Source organism: Giraffa tippelskirchi, chromosome 7, assembly GCF_054371585.1.
Source record: "Giraffa tippelskirchi isolate mGirTip1 chromosome 7, T2T-mGirTip1v1.2.pri, whole genome shotgun sequence".
NCBI classification, from domain to species: Eukaryota; Metazoa; Chordata; class Mammalia; order Artiodactyla; family Giraffidae; genus Giraffa; species Giraffa tippelskirchi.
The window spans coordinates 108,690,734-108,706,279 of NC_137281.1; the positions used below are offsets into that span (position 1 = coordinate 108,690,734).

Genomic DNA, 15,546 nt, shown 5'->3' on the forward strand with positions numbered 1-15,546 from the left:
AAAAAAGGAAATCTATCTTAACTTTTGTCCCCAAGACAGCCTGAGTCAACTGAGAGCACACCCACCAGACCCTGAGATGCCAGCACTTTAGACCTTCTGACTCTTCTGAAGGGAACTGTCACAGGAAGATGCATATACCAAGAGCAGGGGCTTTTCAGATTGGAATGGAAGAGGCTGAGAGGCCCATCCCACGCCCTGCTCCTGGCAGCTAAGGCTAAAAGTGCTTACGACACTGAAATCAAGGTACAAGATATGCAGTGCAGTAACCTCCTCTTCCTCTTTTCTGCATAAAGAACTCCTATCTATTCCCCCAAGCCCAACTAACTACCACACTTCTGGGGAGCCTCACCCACCCACAGAGGGGCAGGCAGGACTCCCTCCTCTGGGTACCCCATGGGGTGCACCAAGGATCCATGAAGCACTGGGTGTGGAAGGGCAGCACCATTAAGAGAGGGCCCCTTCTCGCTCCCCTGCGGCTGTGCCCCTTGGAAGGTCCCTGGACGTCAAATGCATACATTCTAAGCCACCATATTAAAAATCATATAGGGACATCCCTGGTGACCCAGTGGCTAAGACTCCACTCTCCCAATGCAGGGGGCCCAGGTTTGATCCCTGGTCAGGGGACTAGTTCCCACATTCTTCACCTAAAAGACTCTGCATGCCCTAACTAAGACCCAGTGCAGCCAAGTTAATTAATTATTCAAAAAACCATATTTATCTGGCTAGGTTTTGTTAGTCGCTTGCACCTATCCCTGAACTGTTAGCTCTTTGATGACAATAATTTTTTTTTAAAGCATAGCCTCAATACCTCAGAATGCTGGGCACAACAGTAGGCACTGGACAGATGTGCCAGGCCGAAGCTGCCTTTCCCCAAGCCCACAACCTGGCCAGGAAGGCTGGCACCTTGCTCTTCAAAGCAGCACAGCAATTAGCTGGGCCTAAGCTGAGGGCCTGGCTGGTGGTGGCTTCTTCCTCAGAAACCCTTGAGATCCTGTTTGCCTTCACCTGCTCCCAGCAGCTCTTCCTGCCAACCCTTCCAGAGTCCTGGCACCTTTCCCCTGCTCACTCAGCACTTGACAATGGCTTTGCTCCCCAGCTCCTCCCACCACTGCCTGGCAGCTCCCCAGCACTGACCACTGCATGACTGACCCAGGGTTTGTCTTAGAAGGTCAGCCTTTGGGCCTCGTGGGTGGGCTGAGCTCAATAAATTCATCTCTGAGTTAGAGAGAACATCAGTGAAGTGAACTGATGGGTCAGCGGTGGTGGAAAGAGCAGGGACAGACCTGGGGTCACATTGTGGCTCAGCTCCTTAGCTGTCTGATCATAACTTCCTAGAATCTCTGTTTTCTCCACTGTTCATGGAGATTATAAAACACACACACACAGGCCCAAATTCATAGGGATACTTGAAGAGTAAACACTGTGACACATACTAAGCTCCTGGCTATGTGCTGACACATGGCAGATTCTCAAAAAGTGCTCACTTCCTTCCTTTCCTCCTTCTAGCTAAGTCTCTTCCAAGTCCAAAAGGCTACGAGCCTTTGAAACACAGGTTCCCATGTTAAACTATAACTTGGGAAGGTTACCAAACTGCTAGAAAGTGGATCTTCCCAGAGCAACAAGGATTTCAGGCGACAGAGGCAACCTCTGTGTCCCCATAGATCAGGAGAGGGTGCTGAAGGTGACAGAGCTCACACATCACACCTGAGCATAGAGATGAAGGCAGGTTCAGTCCACAGAGAATCAACAAGTGAGCGAAAGCTGGGGAGACCTGGGAGTGACCGTGGTGTCAGAGAGAAAGAGAGGGCGGTGACCCGAGAGTGGATGAGACTGCACATCACTGAGAGCGAAGGGCTCAGCCAAGGACCCTCTGTGCCCCTACAGCCTCACACAGACTCCCAAGAAGACAGAGGGAAGAAGGGAGGAGGCACTCACTTCAGCTTCCTTTTCAGACCCAGGAAATGGGGAGATTCAGGAGATTCCTAACTGAACAGAATGGCAGGGTCAGGGTTGGGTGAGCCAGAGTCAAGTCACTGTTCTCCCACAGGGCAGTGGTTCTGAGAGTGATCCCTGGACCAGGGTGGCCTCAGCATCACCTGGGTTTGTCAGAAATGCTGATTAGCAGTGCCCGCCTCAGATGCTTCAATGTATTTGCTGTTGTCTAGTTGCTAAGTCATCTCCGACTCTTTGCAACCTCATGGACTGTAGCCCACCAGACTCCTCTGTCCATGGGATTTCCCAGGCAAGATCACTGGAGTGGGTAGCCATTTCCTTCTCCAGGGGATCTTCCCAACTCAGGGATCAAACCCACATCTGCATTGGCAGGTGAGTTCTTTACCACTGTGCCACCTGGGAAGCCCACATCAATATACAGACCTAACCATCTGTATTCTAATAAAGCCTCTGGGTAATGCTGATTCTTGCTCAAGTTTTGAGAACCATCGCCTTGGGGAAAGCTTTTATTCACTTACCTGAAATTTCCTTCCCATTTTGAAGTGGTAGGAGGTGGCATGACACTGGAATGGTCATAACCTTTCAAGACCAGAAGACCTGAGTTCAGACACAGACTCTGGTTCTAAATGGCTGTGTAGCCTTGGGCAAACCCATCAACCTCTCTGAACCCTGATTTCCTCAAGCATAAAATAATCTGCCTTGCAGGATTAACTGGTTAGGGTTGGAAAGAATGTGCAGAAAGCATTTAGCTGAGTGCCTGACACATAGTAACTGCTCATCCTCATCATCACTATCATAACCACCCTGACTGTGAAGAGGCCTCTGGATGAATAAGAAGTGGAGATGCATTAAAGATAATCACCAGGCCACGTGGGGATCATCTGGCTCCATGAGTGTTTAATAAGCTGCTCAGAATGCCCTATGATGCCACTTGTCGCCTGGCTGCACCCTTATTAAGCCAGGAATGATTTAAAAAAGATAACAATTCCTTTCACATTCGATGACAAACAAATATCTAATTTGGATACAGCAAATGAAACGGTCAAGGAGAAAAACCACTCTTGCTACAATACAACCCAGCCATGTTCCTGCCCCACCCACTTCCCCTTTTCTCTCAGATAAGTCTCTTAAGCACACAGTAGCACCAGGCAAATATTTGTCAAATAGTAAATGAATGGACTAGCTCAGTTTGATTTGAAAATGCCCAACTGTTATGCAATAAAAGGAACCATTTGTGGCGGGGCCTTCAGCCTCCTGGGGTAGAGCTAGGGCAGCACTGGCCACAGCACCCAGGTGGGTAGCAGAGTGGAATCCTGGGAAGGCAGACACTAAGAGAACAGGAGGAGACCACTCTGGCCAGGACCAGGAATGGAGGTGGCCTTTTTTTAATTTAGTGAAGGCCTTTCACCGTGAGATGGCTCGTGGTCCTCCACCCCTAGCTGTACGTGTCAGTGTCTGGTCCACCCACTAAGCCTGCTGGGGCTTGCCCATGCTGGAAGGTCCAGTGTCCTGTGGCCTCTGCAAGGCAGAGTGAACTGGAACCAGAGCACCAAGACTGGTGAGACCCCATCTGCTTCCCCATGGGTTGGAGGTGGGGGGATGTATACCTCGTTCTCCTCGTTCTGGCCAAAATGCTATCCATTGAGCCCTTGGCATCTTGTTTCACTCCCCAAACACGGTACAATTTTTGTCTGTGCCTGGCTCCCATCCCCCTCTGCTCTATTTATCCTCCCCAACTGTGTCCAACATGGATCTTATCATACACTCCCTGCTCACAGAATAAAGTTCCAGTGTCTTAGCAGGGCATTCATACTTTGTAATTTGTCCCCAACCTGAATGTCCAGCTTTACTGCTCATAGCCAGGCCTCGTCCACACCTAACTCCTGCCTGCCAGCGCCTTGCTCTTTCATACCACTGGCTGCTGACTAGAAGGCCTTTCCTCCTGTGGTCCCCCTGGAGGACTTGGATACCTCTTTCTGAAAGCTGCTCAAATGTAGCTTTCTGTGAAATGGGCCCAGCACCCAAGCATCTTCCTGAATACTTTCCCAAGTTTTCACTCAGCCTAGAAGTCTCCCTTTTCAACCACAAATTCCTAATATTCTTCAGGACATGGCTCTAGTATTGCTTTAAGATTTTTGTAAATTTTTTTTACATAGTTTCAAACTTAAAGCAAAATTGCAAGCATGGGGCAAAGAATTTTAGCACATTTTTCACCCAGATTCCCAGGTAAAGGAACATATTAACGTTTTCCTACATTTGCTTTATTTAACCTTCTTCTAGATCTCTTCCTCGCTATGTGTTTGTATAATTTTATTTTTTTCTGAATAGCTTATGAGTTATTTGCAGACATTATACTCCTCTATTCCTTCAATGTGTACGTTTTCTAAAACCAAGGATATTCTCTTACATAATTAGAGACTAATTATCAAAGTTAGGAAATTAATTTTGATATCAATTATTATCTAATATACAGACCGTATTCAGATTTTACCAATTATCCTTTAAAATTATCCTATAAAGCCCTTTATTGCAAAGAAAATTCCCAGATCACCATTGCATTTAGTTGCTATGTCCCTTTAGTATTCTTTAATCTATAACACTTCTCTGGTCTTTTTTTTTTTTTTTGGTCTTTCCTAACAATGGGCATTTTTGAAGTATCTAGGCCAGGTATTTTGTAAAATGTACCTCATTTCAGGTTTGTCCGATGTTTGCTCCTGATGATTTATGTTGCACAGACTTGGCTGGAGTACCCTAAAGGCGATCCTGGGTTCATCTCAGGGTATCATATCGGGAGGTGTATGATGTCACTCTGTCCCATTCCTGGGGATGTTAAGGGGCCCTCAGCCTTCCTGGGATCTGGTACCTGAGATACAGAGATACAGGAAAATGAGGAACGAAACCAACTGATGATCCTCTCCCATGCGCCAGGCTCTGTGGCCACTTCTCATTCAAGCCTCAAAGCAACCTTATAATTTAGTGGTGGTTGTGCTCATTTTATAGGTGTGCTCAGTGAAGATGAATAATTTGCCTGAGGACACTTGACTGATAAGTAGCAGATGCAGATTCAAACCCAGGCCTGTCACTTTTCATAACACTGAGGCACTGGAGACAATGGACAGTCCACTGGATGTTTAAAACAAAGAAATCTAACACCAGGACCAATGAAAAACTTAACACCCTCCTACATCAATGAGGATGTTTTTTATTCATTTATCCCTTCAACAAATATTTATGGTGAGTCTGCTGTGTACCAGGCAGTGTCACAGATCACAGAGATACAGTGGTGAACAAATAGCATACATTCTAGTGGGACTCTGCAAATACCAGCAAATCCAGCTAAAGTGCTTAAAGAGTAACACAACAGCTAATAATAGAGCTGATCCAGGGTTGATTAATTTAGCAGCTCAAAGACGTCCTGGCTAAGATTTGTGTTCTCTGAAATAAAGGGGATATTCCTGTCATGGTCTCTTTTTAGATGGGAAGAGAAATTCTTGCTAGAATCTTCCTAGCCAACTTTCTTCCACCTCCCTAGCCAGACTATGTCACTAGCCTACACCAATTCACCATATGGTCAGAGTAATGAGCTGCCACTCCGGGCTCAAGAATTCTAGATTGCACCCCTACCACCCACACCATCTCCAGGCTCAGCCTTCCCCAAACCACTTTGTTATCAGAAGAATAAGAAGAGAGTGAACAAAAATTACAGTTTTCTTTAAAGAAACAAAGAGGACTTTGCTTTAAAGAAGCAAAGAGGACTGGACTTCCCTGGTGGCCCAGTGGTTAAGAGTTTGCCTTCCAAGGCAGGGGGTGTGGGTCTGATCCCTAATCGGGGAGCTAAGACCCCACATGCCTTGGGTCCAAAAAACTGAAATGTGAAACAGAAGTGATATTGTAACAAATTCAATAAAGACTTTAAAAGTGGTCCACATAAAGAAAGTCTTTAAAAAAGAAAAAAAGAAGCAAATGGGGGAAAGGATGTTGAGTGCACACCTGATAATATTTTCAAATCTCCTATTCCCTAATTTACTGAATATTTATAGACTCTTGGTTATGCAAATATAAATTAGTGTCATTGCTATTCCCATAGAATCCTCCCTCATGATCCAGAGGTTATTGGTTCTAAGCTCCCCATGGATGTCAAAATCTGAGGATGCTCAAGTCTCTTAAATAAAATGAATTCAGAACCCACAGATAGGGAGGGTCAACTGTATGCATTATATCAAGCTCTACTTTGTTTTTCTTACTAAGTCATACACTATCTCTCTCTTTATCCCTGTATCTCATTCTCATTCCAAAATAAGGCATGTTTTTGTAAAGGTACAGAATCTTATCCAGGGGAGGTTTAAAAATATTTAATAATAACTGGTTCTAGGATGTGTACTGACCACAGCACAGGGTGGGATCCTGGAGAGTCCTGTTGGACCAGGCACTCACATTTAGTTGCTGGATAGGAGGTCTAGGAAGATCCTAGTGGAGGGGTCAGGGAGGATCCAGGGGGGAACTCAGCCCCTACTATTTCCAACGATATGGAATTACTTATTTCAGTATTTTTTTAAAGCTTATTTTTATTGAGGTCTAATTGATCCATTAACATTAGTTTCAGGCGTACAACATAATAATTCAATATTTGTATACAATGTGAAATGATCACCATAATAAGTCTAGTTAACATATGTCCCCTTAGTTACTAGTATTTTTTTTTCTTGTGATGAGAAGTTTTAAGATTTACTCTCTTGGCAACTTTCAAGAATGCAATACAGTATTATCAACTACAGTCACCATGCTGAATACCACATCCTGGTGACTTATTTTACAGCTTCAAGCTTGTGCCTTTTGACCCCCTTCACTCATTCTGCTTAATCCCCACCAGCACCCTGCCCCAACTCCCACTGCTGATAAGACCAACTTCTTCTCTATGTCTGTGAGCTTGGGTGTTTTATTGTTTTTTAGATTCCACTATGAGATCATGTGGCATTTGTCTTTCTCCCTCTCTGATTTCATATAATGTCCTCAAGGTCCATCTGTGATGTCCTAAATGCCAAGATTTCATTCTTTTTTATGACTAACATTCTGTTATATATTTGAGATATATACATACATACACACACACACATATATATGTATATACACCTTATATCTTCTTTATTCATTTACCCATCAATGGATATTTGTCTTACTTCCATGTCCTGACTACCATAAGTAATGCAATAAACAAGGGGTGCAGATATCAAGTTAGTATTTTCATTTTCTTTGGATATATACCCAGAAGTGAAATTGTTGGATCATATGGAAGTTCTATTTTTAATTTTTTGAGGAACCACAATACCCTTTTCCATAGAGGCTGCACCAATTTAATTCCCACCAACAGTGCACACGGGCTCCCTTTTCTCCATATCCTTGCCAAGACTTATTTCTTGTCTTTCTAGTAACAGCCATTCTAGTAGGTATGATGTGATCTCGTGATTTTGATTTGCATTTCCCTGATGATGACTGACGCGGAACATCCTTTCATTGGCCATCCATGTCTTCTTTGGAAAAATGTCTTTTCAGATAGGTCCATTTTAAAATCAGATTGTTTGCCTTTTTGCCATTAAGCTGTGTGAGTTCTTTAAATATTTGGGATACTAACCCTCTATCAGATATGTGACTTGCAAACATTTTCTGCCATTCAGTAGGTTGCCTTTCACTTTGCTGATGGTTTCCTCTGCTGCATAGAAGCATTTTGGTTTTATATAGTCCCACTTATTTATTTTTGCTTTTATTACATTTGCTATTTCAGTATTTTAACAACTAGCATGATGGTGCCCTTGTGACGACTGGACATCAGCTCCAATCTTCACAATGACCATTTCCAGTGTCAGTGCTGTGACTACAGCACAACCCTCCCAGTGTTCGCCCACAGTCAGACATTTGGGCTGCTTCCAGTTTTAACTGCAATAGGAAGCTCACTTCTAAACCTCTGCATATGCACCTTTATTTTTTATATTTCACAATACATAAAATATATGTATTTGTAAATATATATCTCATATTTTTGTTTCCTTGGAACCCATTTCCCAAAGTGGTGTTTCAAGGTCAAATGGTATGATCAATTTGGTCATTTGACTTAGCGATTTAAAAAGCATTTAAGCTGGCAGAAATTACATTGTAGATTTGTTCACAAAACTTCAAAAAATGAAAGCGTATTTGCTGGTTACTCCTTACAACTATAACTGATGGAAATTAATAATCATTAGACATCATCATCCCCTTGGATCACAGCCTTGTCATGGCGAAGGGGCTTGTGCAGCTTAGTGAAGTGACGAGCCATGCGTAGGGCCATCCAAGACGGACGGGTCATAGTGGGGAGTTCTGACAAAACATGGTCTGCTGGAGGAGGGAATGCCAAACCACCTCAGTATACTTTACATGAGAACCTCCTGAATTGTATAAAAGGACAAAAAGATATGACATCGAAAGATGAGTCTCTCAGATTGGAAGGTGTCCAATACGCTACTGGGGAAGAGTGGAGGAGAAGTAATAGCAGCCCCAGAAAGAATGAAGTGGCTGGGCCAAAGCAGAAACGACGCTCAGTTGTGGACATGTCTGGTGATGAAAATTCCATGCTGCAAAGAACAGTACTGCATAGGAACCTCAAATGTTAGGTCCAGGCATCAAGGTAAATTGGACGTGGTCAAGCAGGAGATGGTAAGAATAAACATTGACATCTTAGGAATCATGAACTAAAATGAATGGGAATGGGCAAATTTGATTGAAATGACCATTATATCTACTACTGTGGGCAAGAACCCCATAGAAGAAATGGAGTATCCCTCATAATCAACAAAAGAGCTGTATACAGTCAGCAAAAACAAGACCTAGAGCTGACTGTGGCTCAGATCATCAGCTTCTCATAGCAAAATTCATGCTTACACTAAAGAAAGCAGGGAAAACCACTAGGCCAGCCAGGAACAAATTAAATCAAATCCCCTATGAATATGCAATGGAGGTAACAGATAGATTCAAGGGATTAGACCTAGTTAACAGTGTACCTGAAGAACCATGGATGGAGTTCTGTAATATTGTACAAGAGGCAGCTAACAAAACCATCCCAGAGAAAAGGAAATGCAAGAAGGCAAAAGGGTTATCTGAGGAGGCTTTACAAACAGCTGAAGAAAGAAGAAAAGTAAAAAGCAAGGGAGAAAGGGAAAGGTACACCCAACTAAATGCAGAGTTTCAAAGAATAGCACAGAGAGACAAGAAGGCCTCCTTCAATGAACAGTGCATAAAACTAGAAGAAAACAACAGAAGTGGAAAGGCTAGAGATCTCTTCACGAAAACTGGAAATATCAAGGGAATATTTTACCCAAAGATGGGCACAATAAAGGACAGAAACGGTAGATATCTAGCGGATGCTAAAGAGATCAAGATGAGATGGAAAGAATACACAGAAGAACTGAAAAAAAAAAAAAAAGATCTTTACGAACTGGATTACTACAGTGGTGTGGTCAGTCACCCAGAGCCAGACATTCTGGAATGCAAAGTCAGGTGGGCCTTAGGAAGCACTGCTGTTAATAAAACTAGTGGATGTAATGGATTTCCAGCAGAACTATTCAGAACCCTAAAGGATGATGCCATCAAGGTTTTGCATTCAATATGTCAGCAAATCTGGGAAGATCCAGAAGTGGTCACAGGACTGGAAAAGGTCAACCCTCATTCCATTTCCCAAGAAGGGTAATACTAAAGAATGTGCTAACCATCGGACAATTGCACTCATCTCCCATGCTATAAGGTCATGCTTAAAATCTTGCATGCTAGGCTTCAGCACTGTGCAAACCAACAACTTCCAGATGTCCAAGCTGGGTTTAGAAAAGGAGGAGGAACCAGAGATCAAATTGCCAACATTCACTGGATCATAGAGAAAACTGGGGAATTCCAGAAAAATATCTACCTCTGTTGCATTGACCACCCTAAAGCCTTTTGTGTGGATCATAACAAACTGTGGAAAGTTCTGAAAGAGATGAGAATACCAGACCATCTCACCTGTCTCCTAAGAAACCTGTATGCAGGTCAAGAAGCAGCAGTTAGAACCCTGTATGGAACAACTGATTGGTTCAAGACTGAGAAAGGAGTACAACAAGGCTATCTGCTGTCACCCTGTTTGTTTAACCTTTACACTGAGCACATCATGAGAAATGCTGGGCTGGATGAGTTACAAGCTGGAGTCAAAATAAGCAGGAGAAACATCAACAATCTCAGCTATGTGGATGATACCACTCTAATGGCAGAAAGCGAAGAGGAACTAAAGAGCTTCTTGATGAGGGTGAAGGAGGAGAGTGAAAGAGCCAGCTTAAAACTAAATATTAAAAAAAAAAACTAATATCATGGCATCACTTCTCATTACTTCATGGCAAATAGAAGGGGAAAAGGTAGAAGTAGTGACAGATTTCTTCTTCTTGGGCTCTAAAATCACTGTGGATGGTGACTGCAGCCATGAAATCAGAAGACGATTGCTTCTTGGCAGGAAAGCTGTGACAAACCTAGACAGTGTGTTGAAAAGCAGAGACATCCTCTGCTGACAAAGGTCCACATAGTCAAGGCTATGGTATTCCCAGTGGTCACATATGGTTGTGAGAGCTGTAAAGAAAGCATAGCACCAAAGAATTGATGTTTTTGAACTGTGGTGCTAGAGAAGACTGAAAGTCCCTTGGACAGCAATGAGATCAAACCAGTCAATCTTAAGGGAGGGATATAAATCCTGAATACTCATTGGAAGGACTGATGCTGAAGCTGAAGCTCCAGTATTTTGGTCATCTGATGTGAAGAGCCAACCTACTGGAAAAGTCCCTGATGCTCGGAAAGACTGAAGGCAGAAGGAGAGAGTTTCAGAGGGTGAGATGACTGGATGGCATCACTGATGCAGAGGACATGAACTTGGGCAAACGTCGGGAGATGGTGAGGGACATATAATATTTTTTACATATTTTATTTTTGGCTGCACTGGGTCTTCTGTGCTGAGTTCAGTTCAGTTCAGTCACTCAGTCATGTCCGACTCCTTGCGACCCCATGAACCGCAGCACGCCAGGCCTCCCTGTCCATCACCAATTCCCGGAGTTTACTCAGACTCATGTCCATTGAGTCGGTGATGCCATCCAACCATCTCATCCTCTGTTGTCCCCTTCTTCTCCTGCCCTCAATCTTTTCCAGCATCAGGGTCTTTTCAAACGAGTCAGCTCTTCATATCAGGTGGCCAAAGTATTGGAATTTCAGCTTCAACATCAGGCCTTCCAATGAACACCCAGGACTGATCTCCTTTAGGATGGACTGGCTGGATCTCCTTGCAGTCCAAGGGACTCTCAAGAGCCTTCTCCAACACCACAATTCAAAAGCATCAGTTCTGTGCTCCGCTTTCTTTATAGTCCAACTCTCACATCCATACATGACTACTGGAAAAACCATAGCTCTGAAGGCTTTCTCTAATTGTGGCGAGCAGGGACTATTCTTCCTTGCAGTGTTTGGGCTTCTCATTGTGATGGCTTCATTTGTTGCAGAGCACAGGCCCTAGGGCACGCAGACTTCAGTAGTTGCGGCATGTGGGCTCAGAAGTTGTAGCTCCCGGGATCCAGAGCACAGCCTCAGTGATTGTGACGCTCAGGCTTAGTTGCTCTTTGGCATGTGGAATCTTCCCAGACCAGGGGTCCAAGCCATGTTTCCTCCATTGGCAAGCGGATTCTTTACCACTGAGCCACCCAGAGTGTCCCTAACCAAATGTTTAGAAACATCCTTGTCCACCTTTTCACAGACTACTGTTGCTTGGTAACTGGAAAGAGGGTGAGTACTGGTATAAGGAGAGCTGGGTTCAGATCTGGGCAATGTTACTCTACTAGAGGCCGGAGTCTTGGCAATCTCTTAGCCTGTCTGGACCTTGGTTTGCTGCTGCTGCTGCTAAGTCGCTTCAGTCATGTCCAACTCTGTGTGACCCCATTGACGGCAGCCTACAAGGTTCCTCCGTCCCTGGGATTCTCCAGGCAAGAACACTGGAGTGGGTTGCCATTTCCTTCTCCAGGACCTTGGTTTACCCAAGTGTAAAATACCCAAGTGTAAGATGCCATCTCTCACAGCACCAGGCACAGCAGGCACTGATGGCCTTCATCTGTTCCTGACCTTGGCCTGAGGCCTGGTCACCCTTGTCACACTCCCACCATGGTCCTCTGAATGATAAACTATCAAAGTGCCCTGGAAAGTGCCAGTTCTGCTCCTTAAGGAAGCGCATAGATTGCCACCTTCTGGTGTAAAGAGTTAGTGCCCAGCTGACTTTGGGGATCAAACTGCTCCCCCTTGTGTCCCTGTGAGGATCTGCCCCAAGGGTCAAGTTGCTGAAGTAAGTTACAGGAAGTCTCCACCTAGAGTGGCCCTGGTGTTCGAGGTGTGGCTTTAAGATAATGTCCTTCTTCTGCCAGTGCAACTCTGGGGGAGAGATGATGGAGGGTTTTTAAAGTTGCCTCTAAAGGAAGTTGTTTTTGCTTTTGGAGACTGTGAAGGGGCTGGTAAAGGCATCTTTGCAAAAGCAGGAGGTATTTCATCAGTGATTTATTAAACCTTGTTTCAAGAGGCTGACAGCAGTGGTCAATCAGTCCACAAATATTTACAGAGCACCTATCACCTGCCACACACATGTTTTGATAAACAGCCTTGAATAAGACAGGCAGGGTCCTTGGTCTCCTTGTCTAGTGGGGAAGTTTAGGAATAAGATTCTTTTCTAACTGATATACTTTCTTCCATTTATTTAATTAAAGACTAAATGAGATCTAAGCAGAAAATTTTAAAACACAGTATTTCACCTTCTAAACACGGTAGCTATTTTTATTTCAACACCTTCCAGTTCTTGTACACTTGTGTGCACATTTTTACAGAGCTATAATAATAAAATTCAACATTCAAAAAACTAAGATCATGGCATCCAGTCCCGTCACTTCATGGCAAACAGATGGGGAAACAATGGATACAGTGACAGATTTTATTTTCTTAGGCTCCAAAATCACTGCAGATGGTGACTGCAACCATGAAATTAAAAGACACTTGCTCCTTGGAAGAAAAGCTATGACAAACCTAGACAGCATAAAAAGCAGAGACATTACTTTGCCAACAAAGGTCTGTCTAGTCAAAGCTATGGTTTTTCCAATAGTCAGGTATGGATGTGAGAGTTGGACCATAAAGAAAGCTGAGTGCAGAAGAATTGATGCTTTTGAACTGCGGTGTTAGAGAAGACTCTTGAGAGTCCCTTGGACTGCCAGGAGATCAAACCAGTCAATCCTAAAGGAAATCAGTCCTGAATATTCATTGGAAGGACTGATGCTGAATCTGAAACTCCAATACTTTGGCCACCTGATACAAAGAACTGACTCACTGGAAAAGACCCTGGTGCTGGGAAAGATTGAAAGCAGGAGGAGAAGGGGACAACAGAGGGTGAGATGGTTGGATGGCATCACCGACTCAACGGACATGAGTTGAAGTAAACTCTGGGAGTTGGTGATGGACAGGGAAGCCTGGTGTGCTGCAGCCCATGGGTCGCAAAGAGTCGGACAGGACTGAGTGACTGAACTGAACTGATAATCATAAAGTATGGTATTCTGAATTTAGATACATTTCACTTACAATGAACACTTCTCTATGTTGCTACTTAATCTTCATAATTATCCTTATAGCTCTAGAAGAGGCAAACATGTGGCTGTATCAGAATCTATGTAAGAAGACCCCTAAGCTTAGATTCATAATTGTTTATTTCCTTTTTTTCTAGCTAGAGTAGATATTGCTGATGTTAACTTCTTCATGCAGATTTTTATTGCATTACTTCTCAATGATCATGAAGATGGTTCATCCTGTGTGTTGCCATAATGCTTCCCCAGAGAACTGTTACTAACTTACAGTGCCACCAATATTATATCCATGAGTTACTTTTGCTGCCACATCAGGCACATTGTTGCTTTTACACATTTTGACAATTAACATTTTTAAATGAGGTCCTAAATCTGCTTTAATCTGCATTTCTCTGATGCCAGTAAGCAGGTTCTTTTTTTGCGCGTGACTATAACTGCTTGTGTGAAATGCCTTCGTATTGTGATTAAAATTTTGAATGAGTGTCTAGTTTGATGTCTTCTTTTAGACGATAGAAAAGCAATAGAGGATTGCAGCATTGCAGCCCAGGATGTGAGAATGGCACTTAGTGCTTTAATAATTGGGTTAATAACTCCTGGAATCTTTCTAAGAAAGCTCAGCTGTTCCAGAATCTTAAATGCAAGTCTCTTCTGCTGCCCAGAGCTATTAATACTAAGTGAGAAAAGTGATTCTGTAACACCCTTGTCTGTGCTGGAGTCAATAATGGAAATGACATAAGTTTCCCCTGTTTATGAAAAAGAGCTGGACATTAGCCTAAGTTACAATAATGCAAATGAAAATTATGTGACTGGAGAGTTAATTTGTTTCCCAGTGACTCTGAAGAAATACAGAGTGTCCTTGAGTGTTAGAAGGGTCCATGGTTTAACCCCCCGCCCCAGAGAAGTGAAGTGACTCACCTAAACTCACACAGAAAACTACACCCCCAGCTCTGAACCCCCCTTGCATCTTTCCTGTGTCCTGAATGTGAATATGAATGAACCTGTGATTGTTTCCTCCGTGGGGCCGCCCTCCCCTCATGCAGCACGGCCTTCTCCCAGCCTGGACGATCTCTGGAACACAGCTCTGGGAACGTGTTCTGAGATGGGAGTTGGTTTCCTCTCCCACATAGCTTCCAACAACAACCTTTCCTCTCTGGGAACTCAAAGTATTGCACCATACATGGTTCTGAGCAGTAGCTAAAATATGTTTCCAAGCACAAGTCCTTCTTCTGAAAGATGACAAATGTTAGAAATGGGACCTGTGTGAGGGTGAGTGGTTCTGACTATATCAGTAAGGCTTTTTGGTTTAACACCTCACTGCTTTTTTTCTGGCCTGATTAGACGATGGGAAATAACATTTGATTAACATATACCTATAGTAGGCACTATCTCATTTAATTTCTTAAAAATAACTATGGAGTAAGAGATTCAGAAATGGAGGCTCAGAGAGGTTAGGTTACCAGCTTGACCAGCTCCTAGAGCTAAGATGTCACTATCTCACTGATCCTAAGGAAAGGAATGGCCAATCAGAATCACATGGGAGCTTTTTCAAACTACTCATGTATGTTTCTCATTGAGAATCACTGCACCCTACAGGGCCATGAGTAGGATTTGTCTGCCCAGGGTGCCATCCCATGGATGTTCTACTCTAGACAAGTGTCTGCAAACTGGTGACGTACTATAGTCGGCTCACTGTACTGGTGGGTCCCACATCCACTGATATAGACAGCTGACTGTGCTTTGCAATTTTCTATGAGGAACTTGAGCATCCACAGATTTTGGTATTCTGGGGTGGGGGGGTGGTTCTAGAACCAATCCCCTGCAGATACTGAGGGTATAGGCAGGATATAGAAATCCATGTAGAGGGGCTGTAACAAAGACAAGGAAAATAAGCATTTGGAAAAATTCCTTAGAGATGAGTAGAAGAACCCTAATGATTGGGACACAGGGAGTATAACTC

General features: G+C 43.6%; 1 protein-coding gene and 1 long non-coding RNA gene across 4 annotated transcripts in view; one reads left to right on the top strand and one right to left on the bottom strand.

Moving 5' to 3' along the window:
- USP3 (ubiquitin specific peptidase 3) overlaps positions 1 to 15,546 on the bottom strand; it is a 156,623-nt gene that overhangs the window by 128,166 nt on the left and 12,911 nt on the right. For all 3 annotated transcript variants that reach the window (XM_081507469.1, XM_081507473.1, XM_081507477.1), the window contains exon 2: positions 4,639 to 4,816. The gene's annotated coding sequence lies outside the window, so the exon portion shown is untranslated. The remainder of the gene's footprint in view (positions 1 to 4,638; positions 4,817 to 15,546) is intronic.
- Positions 1 to 15,546, top strand: part of LOC145512846 (uncharacterized) — a 31,455-nt gene that overhangs the window by 2,951 nt on the left and 12,958 nt on the right. Inside the window, exon 3 of the long non-coding RNA XR_014058854.1 lies at positions 36 to 243. This is a non-coding gene — a long non-coding RNA (uncharacterized LOC145512846). The remainder of the gene's footprint in view (positions 1 to 35; positions 244 to 15,546) is intronic.